The sequence below is a fragment of the Pleurodeles waltl genome, chromosome 1_2, assembly GCF_031143425.1.
Source record: "Pleurodeles waltl isolate 20211129_DDA chromosome 1_2, aPleWal1.hap1.20221129, whole genome shotgun sequence".
NCBI classification, from domain to species: Eukaryota; Metazoa; Chordata; class Amphibia; order Caudata; family Salamandridae; genus Pleurodeles; species Pleurodeles waltl.
In genome coordinates, this window is record NC_090437.1 from 294425108 (window position 1) to 294450589 (window position 25482).

A 25482-nucleotide genomic window follows, 5' to 3' on the forward strand; every position below is an offset into this window, starting at 1 on the left:
GGTCAATGGAGAGGAGATCAGGGAGAGGTTCACTCTCAGCTTCCTGGTCCTCATCTCTAACCATTAACAGGTTTACGTCTGCCCTATCATGAAAGAGTTTGAGGCGGTTCACATAGATCAGCCTCTTGGGGCTCCTGCGAGTGCCTAGGCCCACCAGGTAGGTGACCTGACTCTTTTTCTCTAGAACTGGGTAAGGGCCACTCCATCTGTCCTGAAGTGCCCTTGGAGCCACAGGCTCCAGAACCCAGACTTTCTGCCCTGGCTGAAACTCAACCATAGCAGCCTTTTGGTCATACCACATCTTCTGGAACTGTTGGCTGGCCTCAAGGTTTTTGCTTGCTTTTTCCATGTTCTCTGCCATCCTTGAACGTAGGCCTAGTAGATAGTCCACCACATCTTGCTTAGGCTCATAGAGAGGTCTCTCCCAGCCTTCTTTTACAAGAGTTAGTCGTCCCCTAATAGGAGGGCCAAACAGAAGTTCAAAGGGGGAAAACCCTACTCCCTTCTGAGGCACCTCTCTCTAGGCAAAAAGCAGACATGACAAGAGGACATCCCATCTCCTTTTGAGTTTTTCAGGGAGCCCCATGATCATGCCCTTTAATGTCTTGTTGAATCTCTCAACAAGGCCATTGGTTTGTGGGTGGTTTAGTGTGGTGAATTTGTAAGTCACCCCACACTCATTCCACATATGTTTCAGGTCTGCTGACATGAAGTTGGTATCTCTGTCAGAAACCACCTCCTTAGGATATCCAACTCTGGTAAACATACCTATGAGTGCTTTGGCTACTGCAGGGGCAGTAGTGGACCTAAGGGGAATAGCTTCAGGGTACCTAGTAGCATGATCCACTACTACTAGGATGTATTGGTTCCCTGATGCTGTGGGAGGTTCCAGTGGACTCACTATATCCACTCCCACTCTTTCAAAGGGGACCCCCACCACTGGAAGTGGAATGAGGGGGGAGCTTTGGATGATGCCCATCTGTCTTACCACTGGCTTGACAGGTGACACAGGAGGTGCAAAACTCCTCAACCTTCTGGGACATATTGGGCCAATAGAAATGGTTGACTAACCTCTCCCATGTCTTGGTTTGTCCCAAATGCCCAGCAAGGGGAATGTCATGGACTAAGGTCAGAATGAACTGCCTAAACTCCTGAGGCACTACCACTCTCCTAGTGGCACCAGGTTTGGGATCTTTTGTTTCAGTGTAAAGGAGTCCAAATTCACAATAGACCCTGTGTGTTCCACTGACATTTCCTTTTTCTTGCTCAGCTGCTTGCTGTTTTAGGCCTTCAAGAGAGGGACAGGTTTCTTGCCTCTTACACAGCTGTTCCCTTGAGGCCCCCCTGGGCCCAAGAGCTCAACCTGGTAAGGTCCCAGCTCCATGGACTCAGTTCCCTCAGGGGATAGATCATCTTCCTTTGAAGAGAGGTTCTGTTTCTTATGCTGTGCTGAAGCTGGTTCCCCAGTCTTGTTTCCTTTTGTCTTGGAAGGTTGGGCCATTATTCCAGACTCCAACACTTCTTTTGCACCCTGAGCCCTGCACTGTGCACTTGTCTTGACACACACCAGTTCAGGGATACCCAGCATGGCTGCATGGGTTTTGAGTTCTACCTCAGCCCATGCTGAGGACTCCAGATCATTTCCAAGCAGACATTCTACTGGTATTGCAGAAGAGACTACCACCTGTTTCAGGCCAGTGACCCCTCCCCATTCTAAAGTTGCCATGGGATGGACTTTAGTTTCATTGTCAGCATTGGTGACTGGATATGTTTGTCCAGCCAGGTATTGTCCTGGGGAAACCAGTTTGTCTGTCACTATAGTGACACTGGCACCTGTATCCCTCAGGGTTTCTACTCTAGTGCCATTGATTAAGAGCTGCTGCCTGTATTTTTGCATGTTAGGCGGCCAGACAGGAAGTGTAGCTAGGTCCACCCCACCCTCTGAGACTAATGTAGCTTCAGTGTGAAGCCTGAATTCCTCTGGGCACCCTGTTGTTCCCACCTGGAGACTGGCTAATCCAGTGCTAACTGGAGTAGTAATTGTGGGGCTTTTCTTGGGAAAGGCCTTGCCTCCAGTTTGGTGTCCATGCTGAGTACAGAGGTGACACCAGGCCTTCTTGAGATCAAAGTTTTTACTCTTATACCCAAATGAGGATTGTGAAGAGGCTTTGGACCCACCCTCCTGAACAGGTTTTTGGGGCCCTGTAGAAGACTCTTTACTTTTTCCCTTGGATGTCTCAACACTCTTCCCCTGGGAAGGCTTTGTGTCTCATTTCTTTTGGTCACCCCCTGTGGAAGTCTTGGGCACCCTAGTCTTGACCCAATGGTCTGCCTTCTCTCCCAATTCTTGGGGAGAAATTGGACCTAGGTCTACCAGATGCTGATGCAGTTTGTCATTGAAACAATTACTTAACAGGTGTTCTTTCATAAACAAGTTATACAGCCCATCATAATCATTTACACTAGTGCCATTTATCCAACCATCCAGTGTTTTGACTGAGAAGTCAACAAAATCAACCCAGGTCTGGCTCGAGGAATTTTGAGCCCCCCTGAACCTAATCCTGTACTCCTCAGTTGAGAATCCAAAGCCCTCAATCAGGGTAGCCTTCATGAGGTCATAGGATTCTGCATCTTTACCAGAGAGTGTGAGGAGTCTATCCCTACACTTTCCAATGAACATTTCCCAAAGGAGAGCACCCCAGTGAGATTTGTTTACTTTTCTGGTTGCACAAGCCCTCTCAAAAGCTGTGAACCATTTGGTGATGTCATCACCATCTTTATATTTTGTTACAATCCCTTTGGGGATTTTTAGGATGTCAGTATTCTCTCTGACCCTATTTATGTTGCTGCCACCATTGATGGGAGCTAAACCCATCTCTTGTCTTTCCCTCTCTATGGTTAGGAGCTGTCTCTCCAAAGCAAATCTTTTGGCCATCCTGGCAAACAGGAGGCCATCTTCATTGAGGCTGCCCTCAATACTTCCAGAGTTACTGGTCTCCCCTGTGGAAGAACCAGTCTCTCTGACTATCACTTGTGGAGTCAGGGTTTGAGGGACCCTGGTCTCCCTAATTAGGACAGGAGGGAGTCATCTTCCTGGTCGCTAACTTCTCCCTCTGTAGGATTATCCTCAGAGGGGTTGTCCTTTGCAAACTCTGCCAAAAGCTCCTGGAGCTTCACTTTGGTAGGGTTGGACCCAGTCTTTATATTTTTTAGCTTACAGAGAGTCCTTAACTCTGACATCCCTAGATGCAGGTAAGGGGTGAGGTTGAGTTCCACCACCATCTCATCTGTGCTAGACATTATTTCTCTAAAAGTTGGGATTACTTTTTAAGAATCTAAAAACTACTTCTAGAACTTAAATCCAAACTTTTACAAACTTTTAAACTCTAAGAGAAATGCTAACAGGGACTTACACAAGGCCCTAGCAGGACTTTTAAAAATTTAGAAAAATAGCTCAAATTTCAAAAATCAGTTTCTAATGAAATTTTTTTGAATTTAGTCGTGTGATCAGGTTTTGGCTGAGTAGTTCAGCAAATGCAAAGTCTTAGACCCCACCGCTGATCCACCAATGTAGGAAGTCGGCTCTGTATATACTATCTCAAAGTAAGAGATAGTGTGCACAGAGTCCAAGGGTTCCCCTTAGAGGTAAGACAGTGACAAAATTAGATAATTCTAATGCTCTATTTTGTGGTAGTGTGGTCGAGCAGTAGGCTTATCAGAGGGTAGTGTTAAGCATTTGTTGTACACACACAGGCAATAAATGAGGAACACACACTCAAATACTTTACTCTAGGCCAATAGTTTTTATATAGAAAAATATATTTTCTTTATTTATTTTTAGAAGCACAAGTTGAAGATTTGAAGTAAATACATAAAATGCAAGGTACTCCATGCAGGTGGGTTAGGAACTTTGAAGTAGAGCAATCACATGTACAGTTTTTGTTAAAATGGCAATAAGCTATTTTAAAAGTAGACAGTGCAAAACTTAACAGTTCCTGGGGGAGGTAAGTATTGGTTAGATTGTGAGGTAAGTAAGACACTTAAAAGTCTCAGTTCCTGGGCACATGCAGCCCACCATTGGGGGTTCAAGGCAACCCCAAAGTTACCACACCAGCAGCTCATGGCCAGTCAGTTGCAGAGGTCAAAGAGGTGCCCAAAACACATAGGGGCCTATGGAGAACAGGAGTGCTCCGGTTCCAGTCTGCCAGCAGGTAAGTACCTGTGTCCTCGGGGGGCAGACCAGGGGGGTTTTGTAGAGCACTGGGGGAGACACAAGTAGGCACACAAAACACACCCTCAGCGGCACAGGGGTGGCCAGGTGCAGTGTGCAAAGCAGGTGTCGAGTCTTGTATTGGATTCAAAAGAGGGACCCAGGGGTCACTCTAGTGGTGCAGGCAGGGCACAGGGGGGCTTCTTGGGCCAGCCACTACCTGGGATAGGCAGAGGGTCACCTGGGGTTCACTCCTGCACTGAGGTTCGGTTCCTTCTGGTCCCGGGGGTTGCGGGTGCAGTGCTTGGTCCAGGCATCGGGTCCCTTGCTACAGGCAGTCGCGGTCAGGGGGAGCCTCTGGTTTCTCTCTGCATGCGTCGCTGTGGGGATCCAGGGGGGTCGTCCCGGGCTACTCACGGGGTCGCAGTTGCCTGGTAGTCCTCCCTGTGCGGTTGGTTCTCTGGATCTCGAGCCGGGGGCGCCGCGTGCAGAGGGTGAAGTCTTGCGCTTCCGGCGGGAAGAGTGAAGTCTCTAGAAGTTGCAAGAAAGTTGCAAAGTTGTTGCTTGTGGTTTAACAGAGCCGCTTCTCATGGGAGTTTCTTGGTCCTTAGATTCAGGGCAGTCCTCTGAGGCTTCAGACGTTGCTGGTCCCTGTTGGATGTGTCGCACTTTGCAGTTTTTCGAGTCAGGAGACAGGCCGGTAGAGCTGGGGCCAAAGCAGTTGTCGTCTCTGCAGGGCTTGCAGGTCAGCAGTCCTTCTTCTTAGTTCAGGTTGCAGGTTTCCTGGGTTCTTGGGTGCCCCTAAATACTACATTTAGGAGTGTGTTTAGGTCTGGGAGGGCAGAAGCCAATGGCTACTGTCCTGGCGGGCGGCTACACCCTCTTTGTGCCTCCTCCCTGAGGGGAGGAGGGCACATCCCTAATCCTATTGGGGGAATCCTCCAAATTTAAGATGGAGGATTTCTAAAGGCAGGGGTCACCTCAGCTCAGGGCACCTTAGGGGCTGTCCTGACTGGTGGGTGACGCCTCCTTGTTTTTCTAATTATCTCCTTCAGCCTTGCCGCTAAAAGTGGGGGCAGTGCCTGGAGGGGCGGGTATCTCCACTAGCTGGGATGCCCTGTGGTGCTGTAACAAAGGGGGGAGGCTCACCGCCAGGTGTTACAGTTCCTGCAGGAGTAGGTGAGAAGCACCTCCTCCCAGTACAGGCTTTGTTCCTGGCCACAGAGTTACAAAGGCACTCTGCCCATGTGGCCAGCAACTCATCTGGTTGTGGCAGGCTGGCAGAAACTGGTCAGCCTAACACTAGAAGTCGGATTGGTGTTCAGGGGGCATCTCTAACATGCCCTCTGGGTGCATTTTACAATAAATGTCTCACTGGCATCAGTGCTCATTTATTGTGCTGAGAAGTTTGAATCCTAACCAGAGAATTTATTTCCCTATTCAAGGTGAGTAATGGACGAGGAATCACCTTATGTCTACTTTTAGAGGATCTTATAGAAGATCTAATTAACAGCTGCTTCATAAACTCAGCAGTGTGTTCCAGTTCATTACCCACCCAGTTATCAATCTTTGCAACAGCAAAGTTTATAATCTCTAACACACTTGAGATCCTTCTATGATCCCACTGGGTCCTCCCTGTCTTTTTCTCAAAATTAGGGACTAGCCCGCCTAACTCCCAAGACCCCATCATTAGCATGTTCAGATCCTGTGAGAAAATGAGCAAATTATTGTCACTAACAGGAGTATGATCTTTAAGTCTCTTGACAACGAAAATGAGGTGTAACCTAGCACTAGATAATCTAATATTGTATTTCCTCATGGAGAGACATGCTTATCTGAAGCTGGCAAATCCAAGAGAGACCTCCCATTTGCTATGATACTGTCATTTCTCCTGAGGAGACCAAGTAGGAGTTTTCCTCTCTTATTTGTTCTTATCGAATGGGGAAAAACAATGGGTGGGATTCGCAGGGCTTCCTCTCTCTCAACCTCGCGGACTTGAAGCAGGCCGTGATTGGATATGTTGCAATTTAAATCTCCTACTAGAACCGCACAGGGGGGTTGCTCGCTATCAAGAGCGTTTCTTATATAAGCGAAAACCTTCTGCAGCAGAGCATCATAGACTGCTTCAGGGGGATATAAGCATTGACCAGTAACAGGGGGGCAAAACCCTGGATCATGAACCTGAAAGGTTAAGACCATAAAAAGATTGCTAGGATCTTTATAACAATCATACTTCAACGTGAGTTTAGTTTATAGCAGACAGGCGGCTCCCCCTTTAGCATGCCCCTTCTAGAAGTAGTGGCCTTACAATATATAACATAGTAATCATCCCACAGCAATCCCTGTCAGTCCATACCTCCTGGAGGCCAATCAAGTCAGGACTTAAAGAACTGTAAAAAAAATAACTTCTCCCTACTATATTTTACCCCTGCAGCATTCCATGAGACAACTTTTAGGCCAACGCTACTTGTGGGGTTGCAACAAGAACCTAGACCCCCGCTCCTGATTTAAGATATTCGGGACCCAGACCCACCCATTCAAATCATTAATGCTTCTTTGATCCTTTGATCGGAAGCAAATGATGCTTCCTGCAGTGACACCTGCCCACCATTCCCTCCTAGAAAAACTGTCAGGTCCTGCAAATCTATCGAGGACCTACACTCATGCTGGTCATTAGAGTTGGGGGACTCAGGTTGTATATAACATTCTTTATCCCTTTCCCCTAACACCTCTCCACTAGCACCATTTTGTTTCATATCCAAATAGGGGATATCAATACCACAACACTGCAAATAATCAGCATTTCATAGGACCAGATTGGCCAAGCACTTGGAACAAAAGGAAATCCTTGACTTAAAACCCACTTTAGAATACAATAAAGAAACAAGGTCAATGTTGCATCTTTGAATTGACCTCAAAGGGCCAGTATCCAAAAAACAATTTAACAACGTAGATCTATTCAAGATTAAGTCTGCGTCAAAGATTGGAATAAAGGCTACTATACATGAATCCACAATGCAACCAGTTGAGGGAATACCTTCCAAATGATCAAAGCCGTTAGTCTCCTTTCAAACTGGGCAACGTAAATGTCGGGGCTGTCGGGTTCAATGCAAGAAGTCCCAGAAAGGCGATCATTGAAGGGCTCAATCACAGACTCCCTCGCTAACTCCCTGGCGGCTATGCCAATAGTCCCAGATGCAGCCCCTGCCACCAAGGGGGAGGGGGTAATTACGCAAGAAACCTCCATGCATTTTTGCAGGGAATCTATCACCTCAGAAAAGTGTACTTTCCTTCTGCCTTTCTTAGTGATCCTTCGAACTGGTCTTTTCAACCCTTTACATTTTTTCCTCTTGTTTTTCTTTCCCACTATTGGCAGAGAACGGAGGACACCACAGAACTATTCTTGTGACTAAACAATGCTTTGAATCAGTGGAGATAGTCTTTGCCAACCGCTTACTCTTAACCGGGGAGCAATAAAAAATAAAACGTATCAAGTCCACTGGGCTTTCAAACAGAGCCCCTTTAGCGATAGTCTCTTTACTCTAGGATTTACCTGCCTGAGTACTAACATCCACACAAGAACAAATAATTATGTTCACCAGCTCTTTTGATGACAACGGGGGGGGGATACCTGATGACCCTGAGAGGCCTTGGTTTGAAATCCCAATTTTGTCCTCTTTAGACAATTCCTTCAAGATGGCTGTCACAGAATCTAGAATACAATCAGTCCCTTCTACAAATTTTTCCAAAAGTTTTAAACTTGAAGAGGGTAGGTTTTCTAGGCTAATCGGGGAAGTGGAGAACCTAGCCTCCTCATCTGGAGGTTTACTAGGCAGGTTACCACTTACATCCAAAGCCGGAGTCACAGGCAGGTGAGAGTACACAGAGCCATGAATGGACAGGGTGCTGCTAAACAAATGCCCTCTATTGGGAAGAAATCTCCTGATGAATTTTGGCAGATTTAACCATTCCTACATGTGCCACTGGGGGCGGGGAAGGACTAACAAGAAAGTGGGGGAGGAGGAAGATGAGGGACAAGGACTTCTTTGAAACCCCCCTTGACAGGATTCCCTTTGGCTCCATGCTGGACGTCATGCCGGGTAGTATGACATGATTCTGCTCCTCCTGAAGGATCTTTTCTTTTCCCACAAAGTAAAAAATGTATTCTGGCCCTTCACCCGCAAGGCCGAATTAGCCTTATTCCTTAGGGAATTAGATTTAGGTTTTATACATGTCCTTCCTGGGAGCAAGGGCCCGGAGTGCAATTTCTTTAAGGTCATAGGGGGTCATTACAACCCTGGCCGAAAGGCAGAGAACCGGCGGTAAGACTGCCAAAAGGCTGGCGGTCTTACTCTGTGGAATTATGACCATGGCGGTTACCGTCATGGTCATCCGCCGGTTCTCCATTCCGCCCGCCGGGCTGGAGAACTGGGTCTCCAGCCCGGCGGCCGTCACTATACCGCTGACGGTATTTGGACCCGGCTTACCGCCGTGGATTTCCAGCGGTTTGAAATGCCATGAAATCCATGGCGGTAAGCACTATCAGTGCCAGGGAATTCCTTCCCTGGCACTGATAGAGGTCTCCCCCATCCCCACCCCGACTCCCTCCCTTACCCCCCCACCACCCCTGCCACCCCCCAAAGGTGGCAGGTCCCCCCTCCCCACCCCGACCCCAACATCACTTCACCCATACCCAGACGACACGCACGCAGGCACCACCTACATACTTACACGCACACACGCCGACATACATGCCTACATCCACACACACAGTCATACACGCACACCCACATTCAAACATACACGCACACATCCATACAGACATACCCACAGACATACACGCACTCATTCCCATACACACAACACCCCCGCAGGCATACACGCACTCACACCCCCCTCTACATACACAACCCCCCTCCCCTCACGGAAGATCGACTTACCTGGTCCGACGATCCTCCGGGAGGGGACGGGAGCCATGGGGGCAGCTCCGCCGACACCACACCGCCAACAGAACACCGCCACGGCGAATCACAGGACGTGATTCGCTGGGCAGTGTTCTGTTGGCGTGGCGGTGGAGGTGGAGCAACCTCCACTTCCCCGCCTCCCGCCAGTATGGCTGTTGGCGGCTCTCCGTCCGTAAAAGGACAGAGAGCTGCCAACGGTCATAATAGGCCGAGCGGAAAACTGCCACCAATGGCGGTCTTCCGCACGGCGGTCCCTTGGCGGTCTTCAAAAAAGACCGCCTAGGTCAAAATGACCCCCATAGTCTTTGGCCTCTCCTCCAATCCACCAGCTCCAAGTCAAGACAGGGAGGTGACAAAGTATTCTCTAACCTTAATCTATGGCAGTAGCCTAAAGGGCCTTTGGAGCATGCAGAACCGGGGGAGCCTGGCATCTGGGGTCCTGTAGACTGTCTTGTAATAACAATTCTTGTCGCATGGCACTTGCTCCATGGCTTGCACTTTGTGGGCCCTCCTCTCCTCTCGCCTCCAGTCTGGTCTGAATTCCCTGTTCCCTGAGTAGCAGAACAAACCACTTCCAGAGCACTTCCGGGGCACTCAGCGGCCTGGTATCTGTGGACAGCTGGGGGCAAGTGGAGCAGGACAGCTATGCATGGCAAGCCACACTGGCCTAACACCAGTTTCTTCTGCTCCTATGAAACTGGCTGCAGCCTAGTGCATCCCGCTCACCCCGGGCACTCCAGACATAACTGCTCTTACCCAATGCTCTCACCAGGAGCCGTTTGCTTGCAGTTTCTGGCCGATTTCCACCCCTCGCCTTGTGCTTGCTGCTGGGCCACTGATGAAAGCTGGGCTCGATGCCGGTGGAAGCATGCTATAGGTCCGGCTGTAACGGCCATCAATGCCGCTGGCCCTCTGATCCCCACTCCACTCCCCTATGCCAGGGAGGGGTCGGGCGGCTTAATCAAAAGGACCAGCATTGTCCGAATGCTATTACGGCAGTTACGGCAGTGGGGGCGATTACGGATGATGGCGACCAGCAGTAAACGCGACTCGGCTGGAGCAGCTCGGCCGAGGCAACGCGGCCTACGCTCCTCCTCCCTCCTCCCTTCTCTTCCCGGAGGTCTCTACAGCAGCTCAACACACTTCTGCAGTTCCGACGCACAACTCGCTCGAGCGTACCACTCTTCTACACGGGAAACACCTGGAAGAACGAGTCAGGAACCATGAGGTTGTAAAAAACGTTCATTTTCCACGATTTCCTGGTTTTGGTACTTTAACCACGCATGTCTGAACAACGTACATGCGTGGTTAAGGTACAGAAGGGAGTCGGAGTGGACGCGGTGAAGGAGGAGGTAAGTTGGGCTGGGACTGGGGCTGTTTTGGGGGGGTGAGGGGTGGTTAGGGTTTAGGGGACAGGGTTTAGGTTTTAGGGGCGGGGTGGAGACTCAGGGTATTTTTAGTTTTTGCGGTAGGGTGGGGTGCTGGGGGTGATTAGGGTTTGGGGGGCAGGGTTTAGGTTTAAGGGGTGGGGGAGCTTGGGTGGAAGCATGCTGGGTCGTGCATGCTGATTGGTAATGCCTTTAGCAGGAATGCGTTTACAACGGTAAAATTGTTGTAAACGCATTAGTGGTAAAGGCATTAGTGTTTAGATTGAGGTCGTTGTTCCGAACTCGTTGTTGAGCCACGGATGGTTTAGGCTCCCGTGGTTCCAACATATAACCCTTCTACACACAGTCTTTGTCTATTAAGGGGACAAGCTGCAAGGGTTGAAAGGCCACTGCCACTCTTAGGGACAATAACTGTCTCAGGGGTTTCTATGGCTACCCCAGTGCCCACAAATACACAGAAAGAGAGCAAGGGAAGCAAGGCTAACCCACACCGCTTCCCAAAAGAAACTATATAATCACAAAAGGTGTGGGGTAGTGGGAACAGGGGGTAAGACTGGGTTAGTCTTTTAACCAGTGTCTGGTTATTTAAGGTTGCTGGATAAGGGGTGCTGTATTGACCTACAGGAATGACGGGGGATTTTCCTTTACGGACTAGGTGGTCTCACACACATAGTAGTGTCATGCTTCATCATATGACCACCTAGCCCCACCTAAGTAAGATGATACTACTCAGGCGGACTCGACCTCTGGTTAAAAGAACCAGAGGGAGTGCTGAAATTAAATTGACTGGATAATTACAGTGATCCAGAGGGGGTGAATAATAAAATTACCTAACATGTCACCGGTGGCTCTTATTAATTTTAATAGTGGTGCATGTTGGTAAGACTAAAACTAAGGGGAAAGGCTCGTTAGAGGATAATGTCTCTTGGAGTCTAAAAGGGGTTGTACATGACCAACATGTTTCTGCCCTCACTAAGTGCTGGTAGGTCAGGGGCATTCGTCAGGGTCGGAGCACGTGAGCGGCCTGGCTCCGGCACGTAGGTAACCCCCATGGTATTCCCTTTGGCGTGAGTGTGACTACAAGGGAAAACCCCCCCCCCAGTTCTAGCCAGACCAGAGGCAACACGCCCCCAGCTCCGGGGCCTACCCCACCGTGAACTACCTGTTCAGGTAGGACACACACGTTTACTTTGAGCACCGTATTGACTACACGTGCTCCGACCCTGACGAATGCCCCTGACCTACCAGCACTTAGTGAGGGCAGAAACATGTTGGTCATGTACAACCCCTTTTAGACTCCAAGAGACATTATCCTCTAACGAGCCTTTCCCCTTAGTTTTAGTCTTACCAACATGCACCACTATTAAAATTAATAAGAGCCACCGGTGACATGTTAGGTAATTTTATTATTCACCCCCTCTGGATCACTGTAATTATCCAGTCAATTTAATTTCAGCACTCCCTCTGGTTCTTTTAACCAGAGGTCGAGTCCGCCTGAGTAGTATCATCTTACTTAGGTGGGGCTAGGTGGTCATATGATGAAGCATGACACTACTATGTGTGTGAGACCACCTAGTCCGTAAAGGAAAATCCCCCGTCATTCCTGTAGGTCAATACAGCACCCCTTATCCAGCAACCTTAAATAACCAGACACTGGTTAAAAGACTAACCCAGTCTTACCCCCTGTTCCCACTACCCCACACCTTTTGTGATTATATACCCCAGTGCCCACTACTGTCCCTAAGGAGACCCCAGCTAGGGGTACTAATGATAGTAGTGGTAGTAGTAGTAGCAGGCTTGGTGCTACTTCTATGACAAGTGCTGTCACCTGCCCTGTGGCCTGGTTGCCTACAGATGTAGCACCAAGGTTTCTTGTTGGAAGAGAAAGAGGACTTAGACCCAATACTAGAACAGTTTTGTGGCCTGATGAAGACTTTTTTGGTTTGTTTTTGTCCCCACTCTTGTCCTGATGCTTACCTGCTTCCTTCGTTTTATGGTCACCCCCTATGTGAGTTTTTCTACCCACCTGGTGCGGAGCCATTTGTCTGCCTTCTTTCCCAATTTTTGGGGAGAGGTCAGATCAGAGTGCACCAGGCATTGATGCAGCTGATTAGAAATGCAGTTAATAAGAATGTGCTCTGTCAAGATCAAATTGTATAAGCTCTGGTAGTCACTCACTTTGCTTCCATGCAACCAGCCTTCCAAAGCTTTAACAGAGCAGTTGACAAAGTCTGTCCAATCCTGGGAGGACTCCTCCTTTGTCTCCCTGAACTTGATCCTATTTTGTTCAGTGGTTAGCCCAAACCCATCTAAGAGTGCATCCTTCAGTGCTGAATAATCATCTGCATCTCCTTCTCTGACAGTAAGGAGTTTTTCTCTATCCTTGTCAGAGAAGTAGAGCCACAAGATTGCTACCCACTGTCTTTGGGGGACCCTTTGTACTTTACAGGTCCTCTCCAAAGCAGTGAACCACTTATGAATGTCATCTTCCACCTTGTGAGGTGGGACTATCTTGCACAGGGTCCTGGAATCAAAGTAGTCCTCCCTGACCCAGGTGTCCCTAGAGCTAAGATTGCTGCCACCATAGGGAACTAGCCCCAAATCCTGTCTCTCTCTCTCCACAGCTAAGGCCTCCCTATCTAGGCTAACTGCTGCTGCAGCCTCAGTTTGGCCTCCTCCAATCTCAGCTGTCTGAGTTCCCTATCTATAAAGTCCTCCCCTGATTTGGAGTGGTGGGTCCTATCAGACACTGATGTGACCTGAGAGCAGCCATATGAGAAAGACCTATCCCTCCTCCTGAGGACCCTCTGAACCAACTCCGTAAGAGTAAAAGTGGGTGTACTAGAATGACCCCCTTTCACTACTTACAGTGCTCCTAACAGGGCTGTTATGCTCCCCAGAGTCTTCCTGACCCTCCCCAGTGTAGCACAAATCTACCCTGTCTAGGACAGGAGAGTCAGTTTCTACTTCTTCGTCCCCCTACTTCTTCTACATCTGCGTTGTCCTTGTCAGCCTGCAGTAGGAACCCTTGAAGTATACTTTTGTTGGGATTTCTCCCTGCCATCAGCTTCCTGGAAGCACACATCTCCCTCAATTCCTCAAAAGTGCAATTATCATCTTGAGAATCTGAGACCTGAGCTGTGTCATCCTCTGAAAACATCTTGCCAGAGTTGTGTGAGTGCATCTAACTACTCTAACAACTAGGCTCCCAAGAAAGATATGGAGAAAGGGCTGTGCTAGACCCCCAACTTACCCAAACTAGGAGACTAGAGATTCTGATCACTAAGTGCAGTAATGGTCTTTCCTGTGGAAAGTGACTAGTGGCAAAGTTGTAAGGCTATTGCAAGTGTCTTATCCCACCACTGCCACCAATGTATGAAGCAGGCCTGGAGTGTGGTGGACACCTATGGAGTTATCACCCTATACTAGGTCCAGGTATACCCTATTAGTGAAGTGTATGCAGTATCTAGGAAGCCAGGGCTTTCTAGAGGTAGCTGAGGATGAGCAGCTAAGACTTATCTAGGAGACAGGCAAAGCTTATGCAATACCACTGTAGCCACACAGCACTCTTACACGTGAAAGAATCAAACAGTGGTACAAAAACAAAGGTACTTTATTAGGGTAACACATATATTAGAATACTAATAGGCAGTCCCCTAACTGGAAGTTAGTAAACACACTATCATATACAAATTTGCAACCAGTAAAAGAGCATAAGAGCAACAAGCATTGGCACCAGTATTAGAAAATAATGTAGGCCCTAGGGGAGGACCAAACCATATACTAAGAAAGTGGAATGTGAAAGACAGTCCCCCACCCAAGGATGTGGAATAATTAGAGGGGAGCTGGAGGAACTAGGAACCCCAAGAGGTGAGTACCAGGGTCATCCCAACGACCAGGAGAGCAGAAGTTAGTACCTGGTTTTCCCCAAAACCAACAGAAGGATTTTGGAAAAGGATTATGCAAGACCCAAACCAGACTGGAATAACCCAAAGGTGGATTCCGGCAGAAGAGGACCTGCAAAGGAAGGGGACCAAGTCCAGTTCATGATGGAGTGTCCGGTCGTGGCAGAAGCCACTATCCACTTTTCTGTGGATGCAGGACCAGGTCAACGAGGGACGAAGAATACCAGCTGCGCAGCAAAGGAGATGAAGAGGAGTTCCTGAAGTGATGCACATGTTGTCCCACGCCATCTGTTAAGTTGCAATTGGTCAGAAGAACCACCAACACACCTTGGCGAATGCAGGAGAATGCAGGAGAATAAAAAGAAGAGTTGCAAGACTGAAGAGGACCAGCAAGGTCCAGGGGACTCAACTCTTCGTTGGGAGTCTAGAGTGACCCTCTGTATTCAGGAGAGTCATGAAAAGAGGATGCAGCCCCCACAGGCAACCCACTGGCAGCAGGCACAGCAGTTGCAGTGAGGCCCACTCAGCACAACTGAAGAGGAGTCCCACGTCGCTGAAGCAGCAGAGAGGAGACTGTGCTTGGCAGAAAGAAGTGCTGGAGGCCAGGGCTACACAGAGCGTGAAGATCCCTTGGAGCAGGAGCAAACAAGTCTTGGGTGCAGCAAGAGTCGCAGTGCACAGGGATACTGTCCTGCAAAGAGAGGTAAAGGCTTACCATCTCCAACGTTGGACAGCTGGCAGAGAGGATCAAGGGGACCACTCAAGACCACCACTTGTGATGCAAAATCCATGTAGTTCCAAAAGAGAGCAGATCCACGCAGCTGGTGCTTGCAGATGCAGGGGAGGGACTCCTTCACTCCAAGAGATATTACTTCTTGCTTCTTCAAGCAGACTGAAGTCTTTCTGACTTCAGGGGATGCGCAGCTGGTGAAAAGTTGCAGTTGCTGGAAGGAGCCGGTAAAACAATGTTGCAAAGTGAAGTCTTTGCCAGGGTTGCAGATTGTTGGTTCCTGGAGGGTCCAGATGCAGAACTAGTGACCAGAAGATGAAGTAAACAAGGCGGAGGAGCCCTGGTGGAATCTTGCAGATCGAATCTGAGGACCCACTCAAGAGGGAGACTCTAAATAGCCCAGGAACAGGGATTGGTCACCTAGCAGGGTGACCACCTATCAGGAGGGGGCTGTGACATCACCTACCTGACCTGGCCATTCAGATGCTCTCAGGGGTCTCTGCACATCTTGGATTCAAGATAAAGTGGCCACCTGGAGGAGCTCTGGGCACCACAGCTGGGGTGATGATGGACAAGGGAGTGGTCACTCCCCTTTTCTTTGTCCAATTTTGCACCAGAGCAGGGACTGGGGGTCCTTGGACTGGTGCAAACCAGTTTATGCAAATTCACCCTTCAAAGCATACAGGTGACTTGGTGAGGCTATCCAAGCCATGTCACACCTATTTCCAAGGGAAGAGGGTGTTGCCTCCCTCTCCCACAGTAAATCCTTTGTTCTGCCTTCCCCTGCCTGAGCTGGTCAAGCAGCAGGAGGGCAGAAACCCATCTGGAGGGTGGCAGCAGCGGGGGTTGCTTACAAAACCCTGGAAGACTGGTAGGAGCAATAGTGGGGTGTTCTCTAGGGAGCTCCCAGAGTGCATGGAATTATACAACCAGTACTGGCACCAGTATTGGGGTATGATTCCGACATGTTTGATACCAAACCTGCCCAGGTTCAGAGTTACCATTATGTAGCTGGACATAGGTAGTGACCTGTGTCCAGTACACGCTTAAAATGCCGTCCCCACACTTACGAAGTCCAGTGCAATGCACCCTGCCCTCTGTGCTCGGAGGACCTACTGTAGGGGTGACTTACAGTGACTTGGTGCAGTGACCTGGAAGAGTAAATGATGAGAAAGATAGTTGGATGAGGTACATTTAGGACTGAGTCAGAGAAAGGTGAGGTAGTAAGTGAGATGAGTTAGAGTAAGTGTTAAAAAGTGGCAGAGGCAGATAGGTTGAGAGTTGAGTTAGTGGGTGAAGTATAGGGAGAGAGATAGAAGTAAAGTAGTGAGAAGGGTAAAAAGAGAAGAGGTATAGAAACTGGTCAAGTGAAGAATAGTTAAGAAAAGATAAAGATAGAGAAGGTGAAGTGTTGAAAGAGATGAGATATATAGAGAGAAGATGTAAAGTAGCGAGACTGAGGCGAGAAAAGAAAATAGAAAGATTGCTTTGAAGGTTGGAGGGAGATAGAGGATGAGATTTAGAGACAATTGTGAGGTACATAGTGTGGTAGAGCTAGATGAACGAAGTAGAGTGATGCATATAGAGAGAGACAACAAGAGGTGAGTTGAAATAGAAAAGGAGACAAAGAGAGAGATGAGAACGAGAGCGGGGAGAGAGGAGAGAATGGTAGTTAGAGTAAGACAAGCAGCTAGAAAGGAGTAAGGCATTGAGCGTTGAGGCAGGGAGAGGAGAAAGAGTGAGCGATGAGGTAGCGCATGAATTATGAGGTAAACTAAGAGGTTAGGTAGTAAGAAATAGCAAGCCAAGGTCCAGGGATGAGTTAGTGAGAAAGATGTGAGGTAGAGACATAAATGAGGTGAGGTGGTCGATGAGATAAAGAGAGATGAAAGAGAGCAAGGTGAGGTAAAGAGAGTTGAGTGGAAATAGATGTAAGAGAGATACAGGGAGGTGAAATAGAAACAGAACACAGAGATATGAGGTGGAGTGAGAGGTAAAGGAGAGAGAGAGGATACAGAGGTGGGGATGTAGATGTAGGCACAGAGAGTGCTAAATAAAGAGATGAGGTCAAGCAAGAGTTAGAGTTAGAGAGATATATGATAGAAAGATGAGCATTAAGAATGATGTAAGGTTAACATAGGCGAGATAGAGCGAGTGAAGGTACAGCAAGAGTCTAGGTACACAGATATGTAGAGAGAGGTCGAGAAAGAGAGATAAAGAGAGAAAGGGTGAGTTGGAAGAGGTGAGGTGAAGAAAGGAGAAAGATATGTGACACATTCGTTTTTCATTTAAGAGCCAGCTACCTGAGACAGTGAAGGTTTATGTTGCGCAGGTTGGGTGTGGACACTAAAGGCCAGATGTAGTAAAAAAATATTTTGTGACTTGCAAATTGCGAGTCATAGCGACTCGCAATTTGCAACTCGCAAAATATTATGCAGAAAGGTGTCTCAGACACCTTCTGTGACTCGCTATGGGGTCGCAAAGACCCACCTCATGAATATTTATGAGGTGGGTCGCAGTTTGCGACCCCATAGCGAGTCAAAGCACTCACAGGGATGGTGGCCTGCTGGAGACAGCAGACCACCATGTCTGTGACTGCTTTTGAATAAAGCACTTTTTTTTTTCTTTTTGCAGCTCGTTTTCCTTAAAGGAAAACGAGCTGCAAAATGAAAGAATTCCGAAACCCTTTTGTTTCGTTTTTTTCAGAGTAGACAGTGGTCCATAGGACCACTGCCTGCTCTGAAAAATATTTGTTTTGGCATTCTCAAAGGGGAAGGGGTCCCATGGGGACCCCTTCCCTTTTGTGAATGTGTTACCATCCACTTCAAGTGGATGGTAACTGCGAGTTGGTTTGCGACCGCATTTGTGGTCACAAACCAACTCAGCATGGCGATACGGTCGCAAATAGGAAGGGAACACCCCTTCCTATTTGCGAGTCGCAGCCTCAAATTGCGTTTCGGTACCGACTCGCAATTTGAGGTTGTGCATCGCGTTAAGCTTTTTGCGCCTTGCAAACTGCGTTTTTCGCAGTTTGCGATGCGCAAAAGGCTTCCTACATCTGGCCCTAAGCTTCTATGAAGAATAGCAGTCAAATGAAAAAAAAACATATTTTCCATGCACACCATTACTACATGGCCTTCTGACTGTACCAATGAGTTTTGAAGGGGACCAGGTGTGCCATGGGCCCCATGGACAATTGTCCACTTTGCCTATACTTTAAAATGCTCTGCAACTTTTTTACAACACTTCATAGTGAGGAAGTAATTGTACATGGAATTAATGGTATTTATTTTAAATGCAAATTTCAGAACAAAGTTACTGAATAACATCTGTGCTCCAGGTATACAAACAAGCATTTGGTCTTGCTTTTGCTCGAGTTAGAGCTATTAGCATTGTAAATTCCTAACAGGAGTTTTCTTGCCACATAAATTGAAAATGAAAAGTAAAACACTTGACATAAACAAGCCAGTACAAAGTGTCACACCCGCCATGAGCCTGAGCGCGAAGGAAAGACATAAAAGGAAAAAGAAGTTTGCTTGCAGTCAAAAGTATCGGCAAACGTGCAATTATCCATGCAAAAGGGTCTATGGCCAAGGCGGTAATACAACTGCCCAAGGAGGGACAAACGTAAAGCATTTATCAATGATAAATAATTTTTGAACGGCAAGCACAGGAACAAGTGACAGTGATGGGTGTATGATGGGCGTGGTTAAAAGCCCACACAGAGATTACAACACATCAAAGCGCTTGTGCGCGCAACCTAAAAAGTGTAGGAACTGTCTCTCTCTGCAGTGTGGCACTGGGTATGAGGTCAGTGCAAAGCTAAAAGAAATACCCTGCCCTTGATTTTCTGGCATTTGACCTCTGGGAACTTGTGTATAAAATATTCAGACCACTTACACACTTGTCTATTAGCTAGATATGTTTTATTTTATATTTATATCATGGATTTTTGTAATTTTAATACACCCGCACAATCTGTGAAGCTTGCAGTTTTCATTCTCCAGCACGCGCGCGCGCGCACACATACAAACACACGTGTTATATTTATTTACCATATAAATTGTATTCTTAACTAGGGTCATCATCAAGAATACTTTGTACAAGTTACATTCAGATCCCATGGCTCTTCCTAAGAAAATATTTCTCTGTCGTCACCTCAGATTCGTAGTATTTCTGAAAAGTACTTATGAAACTAAAATTAACAAATAAATGAAGGGATTGTTTCAAGAGGCTTTCTACGTTTAATCTGTTTGCTCCCTCCCTACATGAGGACTTTAAAAAAAGAAGAGACATTAGGTTGCTCAAAACACATGTACCTTGTATGTCTCTCCGTGAACCCAAACTATATTTGTTTGCACATTCAGGGCTTTGCGTTGGCGTCACCGCAGAATCAACATCTCATTGCAGCATGAACATAAAACAAAAAATGAAGACATATTTTTAATTCTTTAACACATTTGTTTACATTTATCAAATTGCACAACAAAAGTCCAGGAACGATGACCAAGAAATTGTTGCCCTGGATATCTGTAGTCTGGCCATACCAAACATATGTGGGTTTTCCAATGGAATGGAGCTTGCACCAACAATTATGTATTATTAGATGAGATCGTTATATTTTGGCAGTCACTGTTTATTGTGCACTTTTCATTTGATGACAGATATAAAACACAGGACTGTATAGAAAGTATAAAAAAATATGTTTTCTGTACACCCTAAGGAATTTGATAATGCAGACCAGACCTCTTTTGTCTTAAATGGCAGGCCTGGAGAATATGCAAAAATGAAAATTTTCAGATTTTCAGCAATGTTTTTTCTAAAACATGACAATCATATTTTATCTCCTTCTCACAGGAACAAATCCTGTCAAGGCTTTACAGCATGTATTGGAGTTCCATGGGTTAATTGTGTCCACAGATGATAAACTAGGTGCAGTGCATTTGGGTAATTTGGAAAGCAACTGGAAGCAAAGTGCCTGTTTAGGATACCCGTGTTTTGGTACCAAGTATCTCCAATGGGCTTTATGGAACACTACTACAACTATATATTTTCAACATCTGCTTAACCTAAGGTTTCTGTCATAGGTTGCCAGACTTTCCTTGCTCTGTTTGGCTGCCTGGCAGAGCACCCTAAGCATGATGTTTCTCAGATATGTATAATTATTTTCAACAACATTGTAATTCACTTAAGTTTTCCTGATGTAGTAACACCTCCCTGCAATTGGACTGACCCCATTGTGTTCCTTTGGTTCTCTAGAGCATGGGGTGCTGCACATTTATGGTTTTTCCATGAGTTTTTTTGGTCCACAGGCAAAATTCTTGGTGCAGTACATCTGGAAAATTTGGAAGTCAACTGAAGGCAAAATGCCCTTTTAGGGTACCTCTGTTTTTCACAAGTGTCACCATGAACTGTATGAAAACTTAACACAACCATGTTTTTTCAACATCTACACGCCCTAATGTTTCTATTGTTGTTTGCAACACCCCCTGCACTCTGATTTGCCAGCCAGGACAATGTTTTGAACATGAACTTTCGTATATTTTTAGCATTTTTTCTCCAAAGCTTGGTAATCCCCTTAAGGCTTTCTCTTGCAGGATGATATTCCTACCATGACTTGACCCACATCTTTTTTCCCTAGGGCCTCCTGACTGTATGGATATCATATATGTGAGTTTTCAATGTGTTTGAGCAGGGATCCTCACACTAGACACAAGATGGATGCTTTGACGGTGGGCCTTATTGGAAAAACGACTGCAGTATTTAGCCTCTGGTCCAGGGAAATCTACCAACCACTGACACTTGTGAAACCTAATGACCCAGTAGAATACACCATTGTGTGGTTTGCATGAATCCAAACATGTTTAATTACTGCAAATCCTCTGCATTTGTCAAAGTTAGAATGCACAAAAATCACAGTTCTTCAGTTTTCTGTTCCAAAAAACTCCAGAACATCTGGCAAATGGCAAACATCCTACCATCCCACATTTTTCTTAATTAATAGGTACTCCACATTTGTGGCGGGGTCTCTTGCATGGGACAATAACAGGCCAAAACTGTGACCTTGTGAAGACCACATTGACACGTGATTGACTTAACATGATCATACTTTTCATTCCATTAGGTGTACCACAATGTGAAGTGGTGTGTTTCTCAGTAGACTTATGGCAACACTATGGGGGTCATTCTGACCCTGGCGGTCTACGACCGCCAGGGCCACGAATGACGGAAGCACCGCCAACAGGCTGGCGGTGCTTCCTTGCCCATTCTGACCGCGGCGGTAAAGCCGCGGTCAGAAAACCGGGGCCGGCGGTTTCCCGCCGATTTAGCCCCGGTTGGGCGAATCCGCCATGGCAGCGCTGCAAGCAGCGCTGCCATGGGGATTCTGACCCCCTTCCCGCCAGCCTGTTTCTGGCGGTTGTCACTGCCAGGAAGAGGCTGGCGGGAACGGGTGTCCTGGGGCCCCTGGGGGCCCCTGCACTGCCCATGCCACTGGCATGGGCAGTGCAGGGGCCCCCTAACAGGGCCCCAGCCAGCTTTTCACTGTCTGCCTAGCAGAAAGTGAAAAGCGCGACGGGTGCAACTGCACCCGTCGCACGGCCACAACACCGCCGGCTCCATTCGGAGCCGGCTCCTGTGTTGCAGCCCTCCTTCCCGCTGGGCCGGCGGGCGCTAACATAGTTAGCGCCCGCCGGCCCAGCGGGAAGGTCTGAATGCCGTCAGCGGTCTTTTGACCGCGTAGCGGCCAATTGGCGGTTCCCGTCTGGCCAGAGTAGGAATGAGGCCCTATGTGTTGGGACGTTTTCTGTTCACCACACATTTGAACAAAGGTGGGTAAACATTTTGTTGATGAATCAGAAACAACTAATTTGCTTAGGTGCTTCACTGTTCTGTTCTTATATTAAAATGGTGTTCTGAGCATCGGTTGATAAATAAGAATCCCATGAATAATAAAATTCAATATTTTCTCTCAAAGAGATATACTTCAAGTAAGGTTGACACTAATGGGCATACCTGATAAATTACTGAGAGGTCTGACAAACCAACTGCTCCAGCCTGGAAGTGGCACAAAACCACATGGTGACTAGTGCTCTGTCAGAAAGGCCAATACGTGGAGCCCATCATTTATTTCAGTGATGGCTAGATGTGTATTGACAATGCTCCTGCTCTGTGCAGTCAGAGTAAGTTGAAAAGATAATGTGTTTCAAGATAAGTATTTGGTTCCCTACATAACTGTGACCATGCATTAGACTTTGTTTAAAGAAAAAACAGAATTTTAAGATAGACCTGATCTTGCATCAAGTTAGTCTTGGTAACTAATGTATGAATTCAGAAAAAATGCTTTGTCATCTTTTCAAAGAGGCCTCAGTGAAATAAAATGTTGCACCTCACACGGCAAGTTCAGGATTGATGGGGGCGCAGCTTGCTTAGCAGCAAGATGGCCGCAGATTAATTCTGCTACTGTGGTCGCTACATAATCCCTCAAATTCCTGCAGCCCTAATATGTTGTATCACCTCAAACAATACTGATTGTACGCCTGCGGTTGATGTGGTGGGGTCAGGGGTGCCGATCATCGCCCAATGCGCTGATTGCTTGTAGCGAGGATGAAGCAGCCTACCTGGGCGGCCGCAGGCAGGCAGACGAGACTTGTGGTCATGGATATCAGACGAGAAGCCCGAGTCGGCAGAGACAATCCTGCAGACGAGGTCACTGGAGATGCCGCTGTTGCTGAGGTCGTCTGCAGCGAGAGAGAAGTAGTACCCTTCCTGGGAAGCCGAGGGAGGCGCTAGGGCTAGCAGGCAGACAGGGTCGTTGAGACGTGCGGCCCTGTGGTGAAGACCTGATGAGAGAGGAAGCCGGCGGAGGAGAGGCCTGCAGGAAGCGATCCTGCAGCAGGGGGGAGGGGGGTTGCACAGTGGGAGCCCTGACAACTGGTGAGGCTGGGCCCCTGATCCAACACTACTGTGACCGGTCGTGGTGCCAGGGGAGTGCAACAGCACCTGCAGCCTAGTGGTGCTGTCTCTGTTCAACGGTGGTCCTCTGAGGACCTGGGGATCGCCCCAGAGCCCGGGGTGATGGAACGCTCTCTCCCCTCGCTCTCCCGGAATTGACAGGCTCTCTGAACTGATAAAAGCGCAAATGAACTGAGGTGCCAGCCCCCAAACACTATCTGAGGTATCCTGAAACACTGTTGGGGGTCCCCGGTGGCCTTGAGGGTCCGACAGAACTTAAATGTAGCCTTGGGACTTAGGAGATTACCTCTTAGAGTGTGGAGCTCCGCTGGGTTGCTTACGTCTGTACCTCGAGTGGCTGTCGATCTTACTCCATTAAAAGATGGGCAAGGCGGATAAGACGCAGACCAAATTGCACTTTGAGAGGCGCACGACCCCCAGGACCAGAGAAGGGCATACAGAGTAATCGGGAGAGGCCTCGGAGAACCTTGAATCTGATATGGAGCCCGAGCTGCAACATATGCTCATGGCAATGCAGCAAAGTTTGGCCACATTCAATGGCAAAATAGACTCCCTGTCCCACAGGATGGACAGGATGTCTGAATGACTGGACAAGCAGGTGGAGAGAAGAGACGCAGCAGAACGCAGAATCTTCGCAATTGAAGACAACCATAACACTGTTGTCCTGGCACAAAATAAAACGGACAAGACAGTGGCTGCATTGCAAACAAAAGTCGAAGATCTAGAATCCTGCTGGCACAGAAGCAACATACGAGTGGTGGCTACAGCAGAATCGATGGCTATTGACAACATGGAGTGCTACATCGAGGAATTCCTCATCACACTGCTGGGAGGAGAGACCTCCTCAGATATCTTTGTAGTGGAACGTTCCCACAGCTGGTTGGTGCCCAGGCCGCCGCCAGGGGTGCAGCCACGCACTGTGATAGCAAAACCCTTAAATTACAGGAGACCGCCAGAACTTAAGACACCGCAACATGACGGCCTATATATCTTCATTTATCCTGATTTCACCCAGCACGTACAGCAGGGCAGGAAACTGTTTCGCCCTGCTAAGTGTCAACTTCAAGAACCTAAGCTGGAATACTGCATGCTTTATCCAGCTAAGCTCAGGGTGGTGGTGGATGGTAAACCACTGCTATTCACTGATCATAAACATGCTGCAGCACTTCTTAAAACGCAGAACGGTCGCCGATGCAACACCACTCACATGCTTCCACTCCTTAGTGGTGTGGCCCCTGCTGACTAGGTTGCTTTACATCTGTATGGTTTTGGGCCCTAGCTCTATCTGGTTCAGATGGTTGGCCAACTGGCTTAAATAATTAGGGACCAGAGAAAATTGTGCGCGGTTTTCTCAACCTTGCTGTTACCGTGGTTTGCTGCAGCTTCTTTGGCCAAGAGGACCACTAACTGTAAACAATAAAACACTAACTGCATAATGCATTAGGGAGATACATTTCAACCCTGTTGATGATAATGAAGAGCGACACATGGGAGTGCCTACTGTATTACTGGCTGGTAACATCTGGCCATGTTTGTGTACCACAGAATCTGGGAGCTCTCATCGGAATGGAGTGGGGGAGGGCAGGGCTAGTGCTTCCATTAATCAACAAGCTAGTTGTGGGTTTGCCTGTCGTGGGAGGGGGTTTGGGACATTGGAAATGTTCTGATTGTTGGTTTTGGTTTTGCAATAAGCACATGACAACTAACACCTTACTCAACAGCGCTACGTCAATCATATTACCCACCAGCGACACATGACGGGGTCAGTATTGGGCCTGAAGACTCTATTTATCATATACCTCTAAGGCTCCTGACTTGCAACATCAGGGGCCTTAACAACCATAGAAAAGTGCGGACAGTTATTGCATATCTTAAGCAACATCATGTAGACGTTGCAATACTCCAAGAAACCCACTGAGCCCCATATAGTCTGGTACTACCACACGTAGAATGCAGGGTCACTTTGTAGCCACTGGATATACCTCACTTTCCCAAGGGGTTTTGATTTAGACTGGTAAGACTTTGGTTGTGCAGATCTAAGAACTCGCCTGTGACCAGAACAGCAGCTATACTATTATCCACTGTAAAAAAGATAACCTAACAATTTTGCTAGTGGGGCTCTACGGACCTAACTATGATAACCCCCAATTCTATCAAGACCTGTCTGCAACGTTGGCTAGATGGGGAGATATGCCACAGATGAGGTGGGGGGTGATTTTAAGTGTGTGTTGGATCCATTGGTGGATCGTTCCTCTGGACCACCAAGACGCTCCTTGGCTGCAGCCTGCGCAGTAAGTAAGATAGTGATAGA